General features: G+C 40.4%; 1 long non-coding RNA gene across 1 annotated transcript; it reads left to right on the top strand.

The window, feature by feature from the left end:
- Positions 1-3325: 3325 nt before the first annotated feature.
- On the top strand, positions 3326-15164 carry LOC134737247 (uncharacterized). Its single transcript, XR_010121945.1, has 3 exons — positions 3326-3429; positions 10664-10876; positions 13873-15164. It is a non-coding gene; the product is annotated as an uncharacterized lncRNA (long non-coding RNA).
- The last annotated feature ends 4366 nt before the right edge of the window (positions 15165-19530 follow it).

The following is a 19530-nucleotide window of genomic DNA, read 5'->3' as shown; positions in this document are numbered from 1 at the left end:
GATTTGGCAGAGTCTCTGCTCTAAATCAGATATATACTTATTAGTACATTAATCACTTTGAGCATCTTATTGCTCACTTATCAATTATAATCACCTATTGTTTCTCTTCTCTATGCTATCACCTGCCTATTCATAGAAGCTTGAGTAGGGTGTGTGAAGTAGTAAGATTCAGACAATAAGGATTATAGCGGCCAATACCCTAAGTTGCAGTATGTGAATGTTTTCTAATGACACCTGGTATACAGATACGTCAAAGTGGCCGTAATATGTTCCCAATCCTAAAACGAAGTGAAAACAAAACAAAACAAATAAACAAAAGTAGCAACTCGATCACAAGAATTAGAATTTAATGCTCTGAAGAAATGATACGTTTTGAAAAATGAGTAAGGAAGGGTCTCTCAGAACAAGGATATCCAAATAGATTTTGTTGCATTTTTTCTACATCACAGTAGATGCTTTAATTCTTACTTTAAACTAGGTAGTCTAGGACAAGTCTCTGGGCATCAGTTCAACATATCTTCTAACATGCTTCTATAGAGTTAGCACACAACATTGCACTTAGAAGGCTATAAATCAATATGTTTAATTAGTATATACTTTCATGAGTGAACGTATGAATGGATGCTTATGATGATTATTGTCTCCTGAAAAGTTATATACTCTCTCTCATTTTGTTTTTAATGATTCACAAGGTCTTTTTTTTTTTTTTAACCAAGTTTTCCTAATCACAACTATCCAAAGTGCCAAGAGAATACATGACCCACTATTCTGATTTAATTTCTTTTTATGATGCAGATATTTATCTAGAGATTTTCTGGTCAAAAGTCACAACTTAATCATAAAGCTGATAAGTATATATCTGTCCATTCTCTAGCTGTAGTTCATTTTATAAAGATTATGCACACATATAAGTGATAAAACATGGCATATAGTTCTGATTTCATTGTTGCATATCAAGAAGTACACAGTACTCTGGGGCTGGGCACGGTGGCTCACACCTGTAATCCCAGCACTTTGGGAGGCCGAGGTGGGTGGATCATGAGGTCAGGAGATCGAGACCATCCTGGCTAACACGGTGAAACCCCGTCTCTACTAAAAATACAAAAAATTAGCCAGGTATGGTGGCGGGTGCCTTTAGTCCCAGCTACTTGGGAGGCTAAGGCAGTAGAATGGCGTGAACCCGACAGGCAGAGCTTATAGTGAGCTGAGATCACGCCACTGCACTCCAGCCTGGGTGACAGTGCAAGACTCTGTCTCAAAAAAATAAAAAACAAATATAAAATAGAAAGAAGTACATGGCACTCTGACATTACATACAAACAGCAACAACAACAACAACAATTCTTGGGCCCCCTCTATCACTAGACATATAAAAGGTATATATGAGAAGTGATTTGCTAATTTTTGATCAAAATTAGCTTTAACAGAATATGACATAATACCCAATAGGATATCATCTATCATTTTCTATATGACTCAAATATTCTACTTCCTTTTTCACTTACAAAATTAAAGAAATATAATTTCTATCTTTTCTTATATTTGTATGCCCTTCTCCTCTGTTGTCCAGCCCTAATTTGCTAAAGTGTACAAAATATAACTTACCTGGCCGGGCGCAGTGGCTCACGCTTGTAATCCCAGCACTTTGGGAGGCCGAGGCAGGCGGATCACGGGTCAGGAGATCGAGACCACGGTGAAACCCCGTCTCTACTGAAAATACAAAAAAATTAGCTGGGCGTGGTGGCGGGCGCCTGTAGTCCCAGCTACTCGGAGAGGCTGAGGCAGGAGAATGGCGTGAACCCGGGAGGCAGAGCTTGCAGTGAGCCGAGATTGCGCCACTGCACTCCAGCCTGGGCAACAGAGCGAGACTCCGTCTCAAAAACAAAAAAACAAACAAACAAACAAACAAAAAAAAATATATATATATATATAACTTACCTTTGTCCAAAATATGCTTACTATAAAAATAACAGCCAAGAGTCAAGATGCTTTAGTGCCTATTTAATTCAGTGTCTATATTTTAAAGAGATTGGAATGGATTTTTAAAAAACAAAAACAAGTTGTTTAATATGCTCAAATGGTTTTTGTCCCACTTTATTGTATAATTTCGATCCTAATCTATTGTATCATTAAATGTACAACACTGAGCAAGTCAATTTGTCTCTGAGACTCTCAATTTCCCCATCTAATAAGTGAAGAATTTCTAAGAATGTCCTACTAGCTATCTCTCTATGACCCTGAAATTTAGAAAAAAAAAGTACTCAGTTTTTTTAAAAAAATGGCAATTTAACTATATACTTTGACCCTAGTTAATGCCACTAATTTGAGAAATCAATCAAGCCTGAAGTAATAATCCAAATGAAAGCAAGAATTTGGCTGGGTGCGGTGGCTCACGCCTGTAATCCTAGCACTTTGGGAGGCTGTGGTGGGCGGATCACGAGGTCAGGAGATCTAGACCATCCTGGCTAACATGGTGAAACCCCGTCTCTACTAAAAGTACAAAAAATTAGCCAGACGTGGTGGCGGGTGCCTGTAGTCCCAGCTACTCAGGAAGCTGAGGCAGGAGAATGGTGTGAACCCGGGAGGCGGAGCTTGCAGTGAGCCAAGATCGCGCCACTGCACTCCAGCTTGGGTGACAGGGCAAGACTCTGTCTCAAAAAAAAAAAAAAAAAAAAAAAAAAAGAAAGCAATAACCTACATGCACACAGATGTTTACCATATCGTTCTTTATAAAACCCCAAAAGGAGGAGGAAGTAAATATTTGAGGACAGGAGAATGGTTAATTTAATTAGGTGGCATCCTCAACAGACTTTTTTTTTTTTTTTTGAGACGGAGTCTTGCTCTGTCTCCCAGGCTGGAGTACAGTGGCGCAATCTTGGCTCACTGCAAGCTCCGCCTCCTGAGTTCACGCCATTCTCCTGCCTCAGTCTCCCGAGTAGCTGGGACTACAGGCGCCCGCCACCACGCCCGGCTAATTTTTTGTATTTTTAGTAGAGACGGGGTTTCACCGTGGTCTCGATCTCCTGACCTCGTGATCCGCCCGCCTCAGCCTCCCAAAGTGCTGGGATCAACAGACTATTTTACAGCTGTAAATGATATTTAAGAAACAACATAAATTTTCTTATATTAATTGAGAAAAGCAGACTTTCATATTGTGTGTATTCTGTGGTTTCATTGATGTGAAAATGTATATACATGCGGAAAATGGCTTGAAGGAATCATGGAGTTTATTCTATTTTATTAGAATGATGAGAAATATTTTTTAATAGTCCAGATCTTCTGTGATATTATTTTCATATAAAAAATTAGTTCCCAGTTCTTTCTTCAAGGGGCATACTGTTTCCCTTTCTGAGAAGATAATCAATGACCCTCCAAGACTTGAGAGGAGTGACCTGAGTTTAGGAGATAGTAGAACCCACCTAGATCATGGTGAGTACTCTTGAGAAATCTAGATATGCAAATTAACTTGGTAACGGGTTTTGAATCTCTCTAGCTGATGTTAAAAATGGAAAGAAGATATAATCCAAGCTCACAAGTTTACAGTTTGGAAGGGGAGACAGTTATACAATTAGCAAATCACATTATGGGCCATAAAATAAGAACTAAATTAGAGATGCATACATCATGCTATAAGAGCACAGAAATTTTAGAAGTGGTGGGGAGATTCTTTACAGAGAAGGGAGAATATGAAGGAATTATAGATAATACTGAAAAAAATTGGAGTGGAGTATGGGAAGGGCTTTATAGACAGAAGGAGTAGCACAAAGAAAGAAAAGGAGACTGAAACTGTCTTTATAGTATAAAACAATCAATGGTCCTGTGACTGCTCTAAGGAACCAAAAGTGAGAACCTGATTGTTAGCTAGACAAGAGTCTATTTGTGATAAGCCTTGTAATGTCATGTTAATTTAAAGTTTAGGCAATGAGTAGCCATAGACATTTTGAAAACCATGGACAGATCCCAGGAATTCAAGGTTGTTTAATATTTGAAAAGCAATCAATGCAAAACCTTATTTATACAATACAGAATAAAAACCACATGATCATGTCCATAGACACAGAAAAGACATTTAACAGAATCTTACATCCTTTTATGAGTTTAAAAAACACTCAGAAAACTAGAAATAGAAGAAAAAAATTTTAAATCTCATGAAGGACATGTAGGTTAATATGACACTCAATGAGAAAAGGTTGAAACTTTTCCCCTACAATCAGAAACAAGACATTGAAATCTGCCCTAGCTACTTCTATTCAACATTGTGTGGTGGGTCTAGCTGTAGAAATTAGGTAAGTAAAAGCAATATACAGCATCCCAAATGAAAAGAAAGAAAGAAAACTATCTCTGTTTGAATATGACTTGATCTTGTATATAGAATATTCTAAAGAATCCACTAATTACTCAAACTAATGAACTAATAATCAGAAAGGTTGTAGTATATAAAATCAATATACAATAATTACCTGTATTTCTCTGTGCTACCAATGAATAAAAAATGAAATTAAAGAAAAAATTCTTTCATAATAGCATAAAAAATAATTAGGAAAAGACCTTAACAAACTAGTGTAAGACTTGTATACTTAAAGCAACAAAACATTGTGTTGCAAGAAATTAAACTTTAAAATAAATGGAAAGACATCCTATGTTTATGTATTGTAACATTTAATATTGAAAATATAGAAATACTCCACAAGTTTATTTACAGATTTAACACAATCCCTATCAAAATCCCAGCTGGATTTTTTCAGAAATTGATAAACTGACCCTAAAATGTTTATGGAAATCCAAAGAACCCAGAATAGCCAAAACCATGCTCACTAAGGTCAAATTGAAGGACTCACACTTCCCAATTTCAAAATTTACTACAAAGCTATACTAATCAAGAATAGTGGTACCGGCACAAGAATAGCTATTTAAATAGAATGAATTAAAAGTCTACAAAAAAAAAAAAAAAAAAAAAGCAACACCTCACATTTGGTTACATTTTTGTTAGTTGAGTTTCAACAATGGGTTATAAGATAATTCAATGGGAAACAAAGTCTTTGCAACAAATGGTGCTGGGACACCTGTATAACCACATGCAAAAGAATGGAGGGGAGCCTGTATGCCACATGTACACAAAAATTAATGTTGATCATGGATTTGGATTTAAATTTGAAAGCCAAAAATTATTAAACTTTAGAAGCCACCTTAGGAGTAAAATCTTTATGACCTTGGGTTTGGCAATATATTTTTGCATGCTACACCAAAAACATTAGCAACAAAAGAAAAAATAGATATATTTGGTTAAAACAAAAATTTTGTGTTGCACACTGTACCATCATGATAGTGAAAAGACAACAAACAAAATGGGAAAAAACATTGGCAAAGCATATATTTAATGAGGAACTTGTATCCAGAATGTATAAATGACTTGTAACCCGGTAATAAAGTGACAAGTAGCACAATTCTTTTTTTTTTTTTTTTTTTTTTTTTTTTTTTTTTTTTTTTTTTTGAGATGGAGTCTCGCTCTGTCACCCAGGCTGGAGTGCAGTGGCGCAATCTCGGCTCACTGCAAGCTCCGCCTCCCGGGTTCACGACATTCTCCTGCCTCAGCCTCTCCGAGTAGCTGGGACTACAGGCGCCCGCCACCACGCCCGGCTAATTTTTTTAGTATTTTTAGTAGAGACGGGTTTCACCGTGGTCTCGATCTCCTGACCTCGTGATCCGCCTGCCTCGGCCTCCCAAAGTGCTGGGATTACAAGCGTGAGCCACCGCGCCCGGCCAAGTAGCCCAATTCTTAAAAGTTGGCAAAGGATCCATACCTGTATGGATACTAAATATATGACAGAGATGAAATTATAGAATGATTGGAAAGAAAAGGCTTTTTAGTAAGTATGCTGGAACAAGTTTAAACTCATATGGCTGAAAATGACATTGAATCCCTATCTTATCCAATCAAAAAATTAATTTTCAATTTAACTAAAATCAATTTAGTCAATGTTCATAACTTATTGCCAAATATAAAAGGCAATCCTATAAAACTTTTAGAAGGAAATATGGAAGACTATCTTTACCATCTTGGTGTAGAAAATTATTTCACAAAAAATTATCAAAGGACTTTTATTGAAGGATAAAAGAATGATAAAGTTTATTACATTAAAATTAAGGGTCTCAATCATCATAAACTCCATTTTCAAAAGTGAAGAAATGGTCAGGCACAGTGGTTTACTCATTTACTCATTTACTCCTGTAATTCCAGCACTTTGTGAGGCCAAGGCAGAAGGATGGCTTGAGCCTGGGAATTTGAGGCCAGACTGGGCAACATAGGGAGACTCTATTTCTACTAAAAATAAATAAATAAATAAATAAATAAATAAAATAAATAAAATGAAATAAAAATGAGCTGGGCAAGTGGCACACACCTGTAGTCCCAGCTACTCCAGAGCCCAAGGTGGGAGGTTTGCTTGAGCCCAGGAGGTGGAGGCTGTGGAGAGCCATGTTTGCACCATTGCACTGCAGCCTGGGTGACAGAGTAAGACCCTGTCTCAAAAAAAGAAAGAAAAGCAAAAAAGGTTAGGGCACTCATGAGTTAAAGACTTTTGGTGAAAGTGCTACCACCCTGGCTGCAGAACAAGTGCATAACCCAGAGGCAAAGGGCTCTGCGCTGCTGAGCCTGCTCTTATTTTTTCTGAGCTTCCCGAGTGGGGACCCAGGATCTTTCTCTCCCTGGCTGCTGCTGCCACTGGAGTCACCACCATGGTGGCACTGCCTCTGCAGGGCCACCTTCACCTCTGTTGCTTGCACCAACTCTTTCACCACTGTTTGCTTTGCCACCGCCACTACTGTAAGAGTTGTAGCCAGAAACCAGAATGAAGAAGAGAGTTTCTGATTTCCTCCTTCTGACTTTCAATCTTTTTCTGGTGCTTCCCAGAAAAAGCACTTTGAAAATACAGCTTACAGGATCAAAACTTCCCTAAAATACATAGCAGAGTACAGAATAAAGGGAATCAAGCTGAGAGTAAATTAATAAATAATTGGCATACTCTCTTAAAGCAAGTTCTTATCATTCTTTATTCCTCAAATTTCAACTGATTACTTGACCCTGCCTCTGAGCCACTGTTGGTGCAGTTTCGTCCTTTTAGGAATCCTTAGCCTCCTGCCTGCGAATTCCTACGATCCAGTGTACCCTTCAAGTCCCCATTCAGATAATGTTTGGGACATAACACGGTCCTCCCAATTTTGAAGATTATCTTTCCTGGCCCTGTTCACCCACTACACTTTCAGAGTGAACTCCTATACATGCTAATTTAATATATAAATCTTCACAAAGAGGGCTAAAAAAAATAAGGCCTATTCTTTTAATGAGATTGAAGTCCCAGCTGGGCGCAGTGGTTCACACCTGTAATCTTAGCACTTTGGGAGGCCCAGGCAGGTTAATTGCCTCAGCTCAGGGGTTTGAGACCAGCCTGGGCAACATGGTAAAACCCCGTCTCTACTAAAAGTACAAAAAATTAGCCGGGCATGGTGGTGCAGCTACTGGGGACACTGAGGCATGAGAATTGTTTGAAACCAGGAGGTGGAGGTTGCAGTGAGCCGAGATCATGCCACTACACTGCAGCCTGCGCAAAAGTGAGAGTTTGTCTGAAAATAAATAAATAAATAAATATAAAAATAAAGTCCCTCTGTGGAGAATTAGAAAACCATATAAGCAAATATAGTGTGTTAAGTTTTATGTCAGACGTATGAGTTATGATTAGGTTTGGCCATGTGAATGGAAAATAAATCTCAGTATCTCAAAATCACTAAATGAAAGGGAAAAGTCAAGCTGGGACCTGCTTAGGGCAAACCTGCCTCCCATTCTGTGCCTAAAAAAGATAGCCAAGTACCTGTCTCACAATTTGCCCAAAAGGAGACAGAGGACAGACAGAACTCAAAGTCATCCCTCGGCTCACTGAGATAAATGCATATCTGATTGCTTCCTTTAGAAAAGCTAATCAGAAACTCAAAAGAATGCAACTATTTGTCACGCATTTACCTGTGACCTGGAAGCCCTCTCCCCGCTTCGAGTTGTCTTGTCTTTCCAGACAGAACCAATGTACATTTTATCCATACTGATTGATGTCTCATGTCTCCCTAAAATGTATAAAACCAAGCTGTGCCCCACCATGTTGGGCCCATGTCATCAGGACCACCTGAAGCTCTGTCATGGGTCCATCCTTAACCCTGGCAAAATAAACTTCCTAAACTGATTGAGACCTGTCAGATATTTGGGGTTCACAGCTGCATTTAAAAGAAAACCCAACATAGCTTATAAAACATATAAATGCATTTCTCTCTCATGCAAAAAATTATTGCCAGTAGAATAGTTCTGGTCTGATAGGGCATCTCCACTAAGTTCTCAGGAATCTATAACACAAGCTGTTGAGGTGTTTAGTCCCATAGGAAATGGAAGATAGAAGCTAAGAGTCAAAGCATCACAGAGCTATGACAGATTTCAGATTTCTAATCCAACATTCTGCGTTACAGATGATGACATTCCTGTTTTTCTGCTCTGATATCCTCAATACATGGCTTCCACGCTCAAGGTCATCTCATAGACCAAGCTATAGTAGCTCGTGGATATCTAGCCAACACATCTTACAGGATAGGCCATCACAAGGAGGAACACAAAAGGGGAAGTCCTCCTCACTGAGTCAGGTCCCTTTGGTAGCTCCCATACAGTACTTACACTCACATTTTATTGGCCAAAAATTAGTCACATGGCCACATCTAGTTGCAAAGGATACTGGGAAATATATTATCGTAGTATGTACAAAGTTGCCCCAAATAAAATTGAAGTTCTGGTTCTAAAAAGAAGGGAAGAATGGATACCCATTGGCAACAGGCATTCTTGGCCACAAGCACAGTGTCCTGGGGTCAAAAACTCACATTTGGGAAGCCAGAGAAGGATTCCAAGAGGAAATGATTTCTGCACTCGTCCTAGTTCACCCTGATTGAAAATTACATGTATACATGTCTGTCTTCCCCATAAGACCGTGAGCCCTGAGAGCAGGCACTCTGTCCTCTACATATCTGTAACCTCTCAGAGGGGAGCTTTTTACAAAACAGAGCCTCAATTTATTTTTGATGAACTGAGATGAAGGCGATGAAGTTTTTGAAGAGGAAGAGGAGAAGGTGTGTCAGCTTTGCTAAAACTCTTACTGTCTTTTACCTTCAGGGAAAAAAATGCCTCAGGTTTCATATCACAAAGGGAGCTTATAAAAATAACCCTTTGAAACATTTGTAACCTTGTAACAATTAAAATGTCTTCTTACTAATGGCTGATCCACTTTTTATTCATCTCAATGAGCAAAAGTCCTTCCTCCAGCACTGTAAACCCTAATCTCCACCCCAGCAGTCCTAACTTAGCCTGGAGCCTTAAAGAAAAGCCAAATTCAAACTCAGGTTAAATCATAGGCTTTATGTAGGTAGAAATAGTGATTCAGGTTTGCAGAAACCATGACTTGCCATCCTTTCACAGAACACAGCTCTTGGAATAGGTATGACTATAAAACCACATTTGGACACAGCTCATTACAATAACTGATTCCCAGATGAATCACATTAACTATTTCCAGATTTATGGGGTTATCTAAAGTTGAAAATGGCAACCACTACTTAAAAGAGTTCAAAACCCAAACTAAGACAAGTCCTGACAACGGGGAAACTTAAGAGCAGCTGCTAACAGACCTTCTCTTATTTCATCCCATTTCTTTTAGCTGGTTTGAGATTATGCACAAAAAGAATATCTTTGTGAGATGACTACTGATTTACCCAGAAATGAAATCCAAGCTCTAACAGCTAGTTAACTTCCTATTTTGTTTCATTTTCTATGACTAAGAAATGATTCTCTATACAGATGTTAATTATAGCAAAGCTGATGGAAACTTGGCTGCCATGTTCAGACACTGACCAAGCCTGGATCTGGCTATAGACCTAGTTCAGTTTGAACCCTAGATTATATCTTGACTCTCTGAAATGCCTCTTCCCGCTTTCCAGTTCCGAGACAGCTTGATAGAGGCATGCCACAGCTGCTTCAACTCCGACATTTTTGCATTATCAGTTGAGTGTGGAGGAGAGAAAGCAGACTGAACTCCTTCAGATTCTGCTTGGTAGATGTGGAGAGTCAGGCTGGAATGTGGATTTCTGAGGATCCCTAAAACGTGTTCTTAAGTGCTTTTCAACAAACAAGCTTCTTGGAGCTTTTTCTTATCTCTTGGGAATAAGAGATAATTTTTTCTATTATATTTCGGCTTTTCAAATGTGATGATTTGTGAGGAAGCTACAAAGCCACAAAGTCCAACTTACTGTGTAGGACAGTGGAACTATCAAACAGGACAAACTGATAAGCTCACAAAGTCAGGTAATCTAAAGATAACTAGGAGTTGCTCATTCATCTCTTCAGCATGAGAAACACTTTGAGCACATCTTGAGGGAGGAAAGAGACAAGCTGCCCTTAAGAACAGAAGATGCTCTTTTCTTTAGGTAGGTCTCCAAAAATCACCAGCCCAGAACCTAAAATCCGTAACACCTAGGCTGTTGAGGTGTTTAGTCCTGTAGGAAACAGAAGATAGAAGCTAAGAGTCAAACCATCACAGAGCTGTAATGGATTTTAGATTTCTAATCGAACATCCTTATGTTACAGATGATGAAATCAAGACCTAGAGAAATGTTTAAAATCTATTCCCAATACACATCACTAATGGAGAAGGATAGAGATCCAACACCAATTTCAGTACTTCAGGAAACCCAGCTATTTATTGCCACTTTTAGCATAAACAAGGCTGCATGTCAACTGATGCATAATTTATCTGCTTTTGACTGGAATCACATCAGCTCAGTCCATTGGTTTCTCATGGTAAGATGAAATAAGAATCAGTTGACTATAAGATGGTCTAATGGAAAAAAAAATACGAGTTTAATTTTGGCTCTATTAACCCTTAGCAAATTGGGCAAGCCACATAAAATCTCTAAGCCACAGCTTTTTCGTCTACAAAACAGAAGATAATTCTCACCTGAATTGAAAGAATTCCAGATGAGGTATGAAAAGAAGTCAACATAGCGTTTTGCCCTGTTTGTGCTCAACAAATAGTAATTATTGTTGTTGTTGTTAAGTACCAGAAAGACAAATTGCCAAATTGAAGTTGAGAGGGTAACTCGCTGAATCCTTTCTCTACAGATTGCCGACTTTACAGAGAAACTGTTTTTTCCGTTTTTGAAGAAACCCTAGCTTGTCTACCTGGGAGCTCTTATTCAAGCCTTCACTTAAGCTCTTGAATCCTCCAACGAATTACAAACCTTCTTGTCCCGAATTACACTGTGTTCTTGGTTACACTTGCATCCCACATATATTTATTGTGTTCTAAATGTTTCTGGGGTTGCCATGGTTTCAAATACTTATTTCTAATCTGCAGCAAAAGTTTGAACTAAGGTTACTAGTTAAAGGAAGGGAGGGGACATGATCATGACAGATTTTACTGTTTTATATATGGTCACAAGTTACCAATCAAACCTTATATTTTTCTTATTCATAAAATGGAATTATATACCCACCTCATGTTCTTCATATTTATAAAATAGGACCATTATATACCCACTTCATAAGTTTGTCATGAGAATTACAAAAACTAATACATGTTATAACATGTAGCTTTCAGGGTATCAGGTATTTAACACATACGATTATTCTTTATTCTCCAGGATGTCCTATCATAAACACTACATTACCATTAGTCTAGTTAGCTCATCCTATCATAGACACACAGATATTTTTACCTCTCTTTTCTCTGCTCTCTTTCCAGGCAGGTTTCTCCCCCTCTCCTTTTTAACTACTTAATCATTTGTGATTAACAAACAGTAAGATTTCTTTTATTACTGGCTTTTTGTTACTGGCTTTATTTCTTTTTATTACACCACCTGAACTAAACTGCTAAATCATTGGGTACACAAGAAAAGGTCCCAGAGAGGACAGACTGTCAGTCTTAGTCATTTACATAATTCCACTGTTGAGCAAAAAGCCAGACATGTAATAGGTATTCAGTACGTATCAAGAGTTACACATGTGACTTTAGAATCTGAAATCTTCTTGCTACCTTTGGACCTCAGACAGGTTACTTAACCTTTTTCATCTCGATTTCCTTATCTGGAAAATAGAGAAAACGGTGGAACTTTCCTCTCTGCTGTGTTGAGGATTGTGAACTGAAATTTATGGGAGGTCATTGTTTTGGGCTGAGCCCCAACAGAATGGACAAAATCAAAATGGAGCCACATACACTAAGATTCCACACCATCAAACCAAAACCACATTGTTTATCTGATCTTCTGAGAAATCAGGAGACAGATCTAGTCAAATTCCCACGCAGGCCAGTTTTAGCCAGCATGAATGAGGAAATCCCCTCTGCTTTAACACTAATAAGGAAAATAACCAGAAATAACCTAATGTCAGCCAATCTGCTTTTTGTATTATGCATTTCCTTATTCCTGCTCAAGGTATCTGATAAAAACCAACCATTCTGCCATGACCGTAGGAGTTCCTTATCTAAGTCTTTAGATGAAATGCTGCCTAGTGCATAAATAGCTAACAAAGGCCAATTAGATCTTTAAATTCAATTTGTTGAAATTTTGTGTGTGTGTTTTTTTTTTGAGACGGGGTCTTGCTGTGTCACCCAGGCTGGAGTGTAGTGGCATGATCACTGCTCATTGCAGCCACTACCTCCTAGGCTCAACTAATCCTCCAACCTCAGCCTCAAAATTACCTGGGGCTACAGGCACATGCCACCATGCCTGGCTAATTTTTAAATGTTTTGTAGAGATAGGTCTCTTTGTGTTGCCCAGGCTGGTCTCAAACTCCTGGGCTCAAGTGATCCTCCCACTTCGGCCTCCCAAAGTGCTGGGATTAAAGGCATGAGCCACCATGCCCAGCCAAAATTTTGTTTTTTAATAAGATAAAATGTAAAATGCTTAGCAGGTTGCGTATGTAAAACTTTTACATATTCATAGTCATTATAACTAAATAACTCTTAAAGTATCACACATAATTGGCAGAAAATGCACAGGTAATATGATATTATTTACCCTCTAGATCAAGGATTAGATGAGCTAGCTCAAGGCTTTTACAAAGAGGTTTAGATGGACAGCTCTCTCCTCTGACCCTTCACAAAAGGGCACCCCAGCCAAACCACACTTTCCTGTTACAATAACAATGCATTTGTACTGGCACTTTATTTCATTTTGAATGTCACTTCCTTTTCAACTTTTAGAAATCCTATCCTCCTTTCAAGATTCAAACTGAATACACAGATCATCATCATGTCTTCCTGGATTCTCCAGCCGCCTGCCTCCCACAGTCCCCTTCTCTCCCTTCAAAATACGTCTCCCCAACTTCCACTATTCCGTGACAACCTGCTCACACCTCCCTGGCAGCACTGAATATAACTACTTGGCTGGCTTCTATGGCTTATCTCTATTAGATTATAGAGACTTCCTGTCAACCAAGTCATCTTCATTGTTTATCTCTCAGAGTAGAGAACACAGCAGGCCTCTGTTCCATTCCATTGGATACATTGGATTGATTTAGTTGGAATTGACAGCAGCTTGTGAAATCATTTGCCTTTGCTGTGTCTCACTGCCTTGTTAAATTGACAATTTAGCCTCATTACATCTTACTGGAAGTGTATTGTCAGTTTCGTTTCTAGAAATTTGTAATTAAAACAATAAATAGGATTGAATGGGGTGGGGCTGACTTAAGAGTGATTATAAAGGGATTTAAAAGCAGTATTGTAGAGACAGGCAAATCAGTACTAAGACTCCACCTCACCTTATTCTCGGTTTTGTAAAGTCTCTATTCTTTTTTAGGAGTGAGCTGATGAACTGAACAGAAGTTTTGGTGTAATCAACAAGCTGCTTGGAATATGCATGAACTCCCCTAATTTTATGGATGCCTTTAATTCTGAAAGCATCTTCTGGGAGAGATTAGCCTTTTCCATAAGTTTGGATTTGAAAGCAAGCAGAATGGAAATAAGTCTGTGTTGTTCACATGTGCTTTAGTTTTTGTGCACTTAAAAGTTTTTAAAGAACTTTTTTTAAAAAAACCTTCTAATATAACTCTTCTATAAAAATCATACTTAAAAGAAAATGTTTAATGATTTAAAAAAATCTTAGAGAAAAGAGCCTCCCATTACATTTCTTTCTTTTTTTTTTCTTCCTGAGACGGAGTCTCACTCTGTCACCCAGGCTGGAGTGCAGTGGCACAATCTCTGCTCCCTGCAACCTCCATCTCCTGGGTTCATGCGATTCCCCTGCCTCAGCCTCCCGAGTAGCTGGGATTACAGGCACCCACCACCACGCCCAGCTAATTTTTGTATTTGTAGTAGAGATGTGGTTTCACCATGTTGGCTAAGTTCGTGGTCTTAAACTCCTGACCTGGTGATCCATCCACCTCGGCCCCCCAAAGTGCTGGGATTATAGGCGTGAACCACCACGCCCGGCCCTCCCATTACATTTCTAAAAAATATTTGCACAATTAAAATATCTCCATGTGGGCTGGGTGAAGTGGCTCACGCCTGTAATCCCAGTACTTTGGGAGGCCAAGGCGGGCAGTTCAAGACCAGACTGGCCAACATGGTGAAACCCCGTCTCTAGGAAAAATACAAAAATTAGCAGGGTGTGGTGATGTGCAGGTGTAATCCCGTCTACTCAGGAGACTGAGGCACCGATCCCTTGAACTCAGGAGGCAGAGGCTGCAGTGAGCTGATATTGCACCACTGCACTCCAGCCCAGGTGACAGAGCGAGATTCTGTCTCAAAAGAAAACAAAACAAAACAAAACAAAACTCCATGCACATTGGTATTATATTTTAATTTTTTTTAAAAGCATATGGACCTCTTTCTGATTTTTAATGTCTTGAAAGTAAACACTCTTACTCATTCCCTATAAAGTAGTATTTTGAAATAATATCTCAATTGACATAAAATACATGTTACAATGAGAAAATTATGAGCCATATTAACATTGTGTGAATAATTGTAAATGAACTCACCACATTTTGAAAATGCCCCTTGAAGACTAGTGTATTTGTCTGTTCTTACACTTCTAATAAAGACATACTTAATGAGAGGTGACAGCATGCTGGCTGCCCTCACAGCCCTAGCTGGCTCTCGGCTCCTCCTCGGCCTTGGCGCCCACTCTGGCCGCGCTTGAGGAGCCCTTCAGCCCGCCACTGCACCATCGGAGCCCCTTTCTGGGCTGGCCAAGGCCGGAGCCGGCTCCCTCAGCTTGCGGGGAGGTGTGGAGGGAGAGGCGCGGGCGGGAACCGGGGCTGCGCGCGGCGCTTGCGGGCCAGGGCGAGTTCCGGGTGGGCGTGGGCTCGGAGGGCCCCGTACTCAGAGCGGTAGGCCTGCAAGCCCGGGGCAGTGATGGCTTAGCACCTGGGTCAGAAGCTGCTGTGCTCGATTTCTCGAAGGGCCTTAGGTGCCTCCCCGCAGGGCAGGGCTCGGGACCTGCAGCCCGCCATGCCTGAGCCTCCCCCACCCCCGTCCCCCCTCACGGCCATGGTCTCCTGCGCAGCCCGAGCCTCCCCGCCAAGCGCGGCTCCCTGCTCCGCTGCTCCCTGCTCCACTGCTCCCAGTCCCATCAACCGCCCAAGAGCTGAGGAGTGCGGGCGCCCGGCGCGGGACTGGCAGGCAGCTCCACCTGCAGCCCCGGTGTGGGATCCACTGGGTGAAGCCAGCTGGGATCCTGAGTCTGGTGGGGACTTGGAGAATCTTTATGTCTAGCTAAGGGATTGCAAATACACGAATCAGCACTCTGTATCTAGCTCAAGGTTTGTAAACACACCAATTAGCACCCTGTGTCTAGCTCAGGGTTTGTGGATGCTCACTCTTTGGGTCCACACTGCCTTTATGAGCTGCAACACTCACCATGAAGGTCTGCAGCTTCACTCCTGAAGCCAGCGAGACCACGAACCGACCGGGAGGAACGAACAACTCCAGATGCGCCACTTTAAGAGCTGTAACACTCACCGCGAAGGTCTGCAGCTTCACTCCTGAGCCAGCGAGACCACGAACCCACCAGAAGGAAGAAACTCCGAACACATCCGAACATCAGAAGGAACAAACTCCGGAAACGTCGCCTTTAAGAACTATAACACTCACCGCGAGGGTCCGTGGCTTCATTCTTGAAGTCAGTGAGACCAAGAACCCAGCAATTCCAGACACACCAAGACTAGGTAATTTATAAAGGGAAGAGGTTTAATTGACTCACATTTCCACATGGCTGGGGAGACGTCACAATCATGGTAGAAGGGCGAATGAGGAGCAAAGTCGTGTCTTACATGGTGGCAGGCAAGAGAGCTTGTACAGGGATCTCCCACTTATAAAAGCCTCAGATCTCGTGAGACTTAATCACTACCAGAAGAGCAGTATGGGAGAAACCACCCCCATGATTCAGTTACTTCCACCTGGCCCCGTCCTTGCCATGTGGGGATTATTACAATTCAAGGTGAGATTGAGTAGGGGCACAGCCAAACCATATTAACTAATGCACTGCATGAGTCTGTGCCTCCTTTGAGGTCTAAAAATTAAGCAACTTTCTCAGGGTTATGCAACTGAACGTATTCTCAGTCTCTCTATGCTTCCCAATTATCTGGGATACTATTGGTACCTCTCTCATAAAGTGGACATGAGAATTAAAATAGAAAATGAGGCCCGGTGCAGTGGCTCACGCCTGTAATCCCAGCACTTTGGGAGGCCAAGGCAGGCAGATCACGAGGTCAGGAGATTGAGACCATCCTGACCAACATGGTCTCTACTAAAATACAAAAAATTAGCCAGGTGTGGTGGTGCATGCCTATAGTCCCAGCTAATCGGGAGGCTGAGGCAGGGGAATCGCTTGAACGCAGGAAGCAGAGGTTGCAGTGAGACAAGATTACACCACTGCACTCCAGCCTGGTGACAGAGCGAGACTCCGTCTCAAAAAAAAAAAAAAAAAAAAAAGAAAATGTACATAAAAGGTTTAGCATAGTGCCTGATTCCTACGAACACTCAATAAACATTTCTTTTTATTGCTAAAAAATATGTTGTTTCCACTCTTTTCTTGATGTAAAGATAAGAAATGGATGCCGTCCTTTCTCCTTTATTTAGAAAAAACAAAAAAGCTGAAAGAATTAAAAATATCTTCTAACTATTGATGGCAGGAATTTGGGCACTCAACGCAAATAAAAATTGTTATGTTTCTGAAACTGCAGTTAACCAAAACATTCTATTAATTTTGACACTTAAAAGGCTAAGGATTCTAATTCCCAAATGGAGTCTGGAGTCTTACATTGATCACATAAACTTCCAGCTTGGCGCTCAGGTGGCCTAAAGGTTATGAACCAGGAGGGTAGACAGTGGCTTTGAGATAGCTATCCTGGATCTGCAACTTGAACAACCAGTTTTCACTGTCTCAATCGGCCTGCTTCTTTGTCTTCAAAGCCACTTCTATTTATTTTTCAAGGGTTCAAAAGTTACTTCCTCTCTGTGTTTTCTATTTGCCCCACACACTTTCAGAAGGATGAATGACCCTGTCTCAGTGTTTCCACTGCGCTCTCAATATTTCTGTATTATCTACTCTGAACCTACTCTCTACCTCTATCTACTATATACTACTCCATACCTCCTGCACTCTAGACCTTCATCTACTGTATATCAACTATATCTATTCTATACCTACTTCCATCTACAATATGCCTCTATTAGTATAGAGATTAAGTGCTCTTTATTTATTTTTTGTTTGAAACAGAGTCTCACTCTGTCACAGACTGGAGTGCAGTGGTGCGATCTCAACTCACTGCAACCTCCTCCTCCAGGGTTCAAGCAATTCTCATGCCTCGCCTCCTGAGTAGCTGGGATTGCAGGTGTTTGCGACCATGCCTGGCTTAATTTTTGTATTTTTAGTAGAGTCGGGGTTTCACCATGTTGGCCAGGCTGGTTTCGAACTCCTGACCTCAAGTGATCCGCCCTCCTTGGCCTCCCAAGGTGCTGGGATTACAGGCGTGAGCCACCACATCTGGCCTCATTATTTATTTTCTAAACATGAAAGTAGGACTATTGTATCTGACCATGTTAATATGTATATCCTTATTAAATGATGTTTTGGAGATTCAACAAAGATTGTCTTTCCAGAAACTGGAGGACCTAGGATTTAGGTTGTTCATTAATTGTGTCACCATGAGGAGGTTGCTTAATATTAGACCTTAGTTTCATTCATCCAAAATGTTAATTTGAACTATATATGCCCTGTGATCCCTTTCAGTTGCAGAACACTATGAGTTTGTAGCATTAAGTAAATTAAAATCTGCACTTTTGTTACCTCTTTATTTCAAGAGTTAGAAGACCAGGGCTCAGAGAATTTCAGCAATGTTAACGGGACTTAGCAAATACAGCCTGGCATTTTAGAGATGGGCTCTGGAATCAGAATGCCTAGGCTGGAGTTTCTCCTCCACCACTTGGTCTATGATTTTAGGCAAGTTGCTTAAATTTTCTGTGCCTCTGTTTCATTATGTATAAAATGGGAATAATAATGCATATCTATGGCATATAATCTTGATATAAAGATTAAACTAATTAACACGCGCAAAGTGTTGATTCATTCACAAGTATCAAATGTTAGCTTCATCTTACCCTGATAACTCATACCAGTTTACAAGACAGCGGGTCCTGGAACTTAGTCTCCTTGCCACACAGATAGTGCTTTTGAAACTATGCCACCTGCTGTCTAATATGGTGGTTTAATTAATTATCAACATATACATATATACAGTGAGATTGAGCCTGCTATGTATGCAGCACAATGCTAAGCACTTTACTCTTTAACTCTCACAATGATTTTAATGTGAATATTACAGGTCCACGATACCTTAGGTGCAATTTCAAAATCAAAGAAGCTCCAAACACCGAAAGTATTTCAAAATTCATTGGATGACTTGAACTCCCCCTGCCTTGATTGACATAAAGCTATTTATAGACATACTTTATTCCATTTAGTGTGAATATTTATCTGATTCACTACAGAAATATTATTAATAATATCTTTGGTTGTCTTTCTTTAGAAATAAGAGCCTTGCTCCTTTGCCCAGGCTGGAGTGCAGTGGCACAATCATAACTGCTGGCTCGAACTCCTCGCCTCAAGCGATCCTCCGATCTCAACTTCCCGAGTAGCTGGGACTACAGCGGCAGGCCACCATGCCCTACTAATTTCTTTTTTTAATTTTCTTAGAGGGTCTTGCCATGTTGCCCAGGCTGGTCTTGAACTCCTGGTCTCAAGCCATTCTCTTACCTCCCCAGCTTCTGGAGTAGCTGGAATTACAGATGAGAGCAATATCCTTTATAATGCAGTACTGTCCCAAATCACCTGAGAATGCTAATATGCATTATTACATTGTTAGATAATTATATGATTTGGATCTGTGTCCCCCCCCAAATTTCATGTTCAATTGTAATCCCCAATGTTGGAGGTAGGGCCTGGTGGGAGGTG

Source organism: Symphalangus syndactylus, chromosome 7 (genome assembly GCF_028878055.3).
Source record: "Symphalangus syndactylus isolate Jambi chromosome 7, NHGRI_mSymSyn1-v2.1_pri, whole genome shotgun sequence".
In the NCBI taxonomy this organism is placed as follows: Eukaryota; Metazoa; Chordata; class Mammalia; order Primates; family Hylobatidae; genus Symphalangus; species Symphalangus syndactylus.
This window is presented reverse-complemented; position numbering and strand designations above follow the sequence as displayed.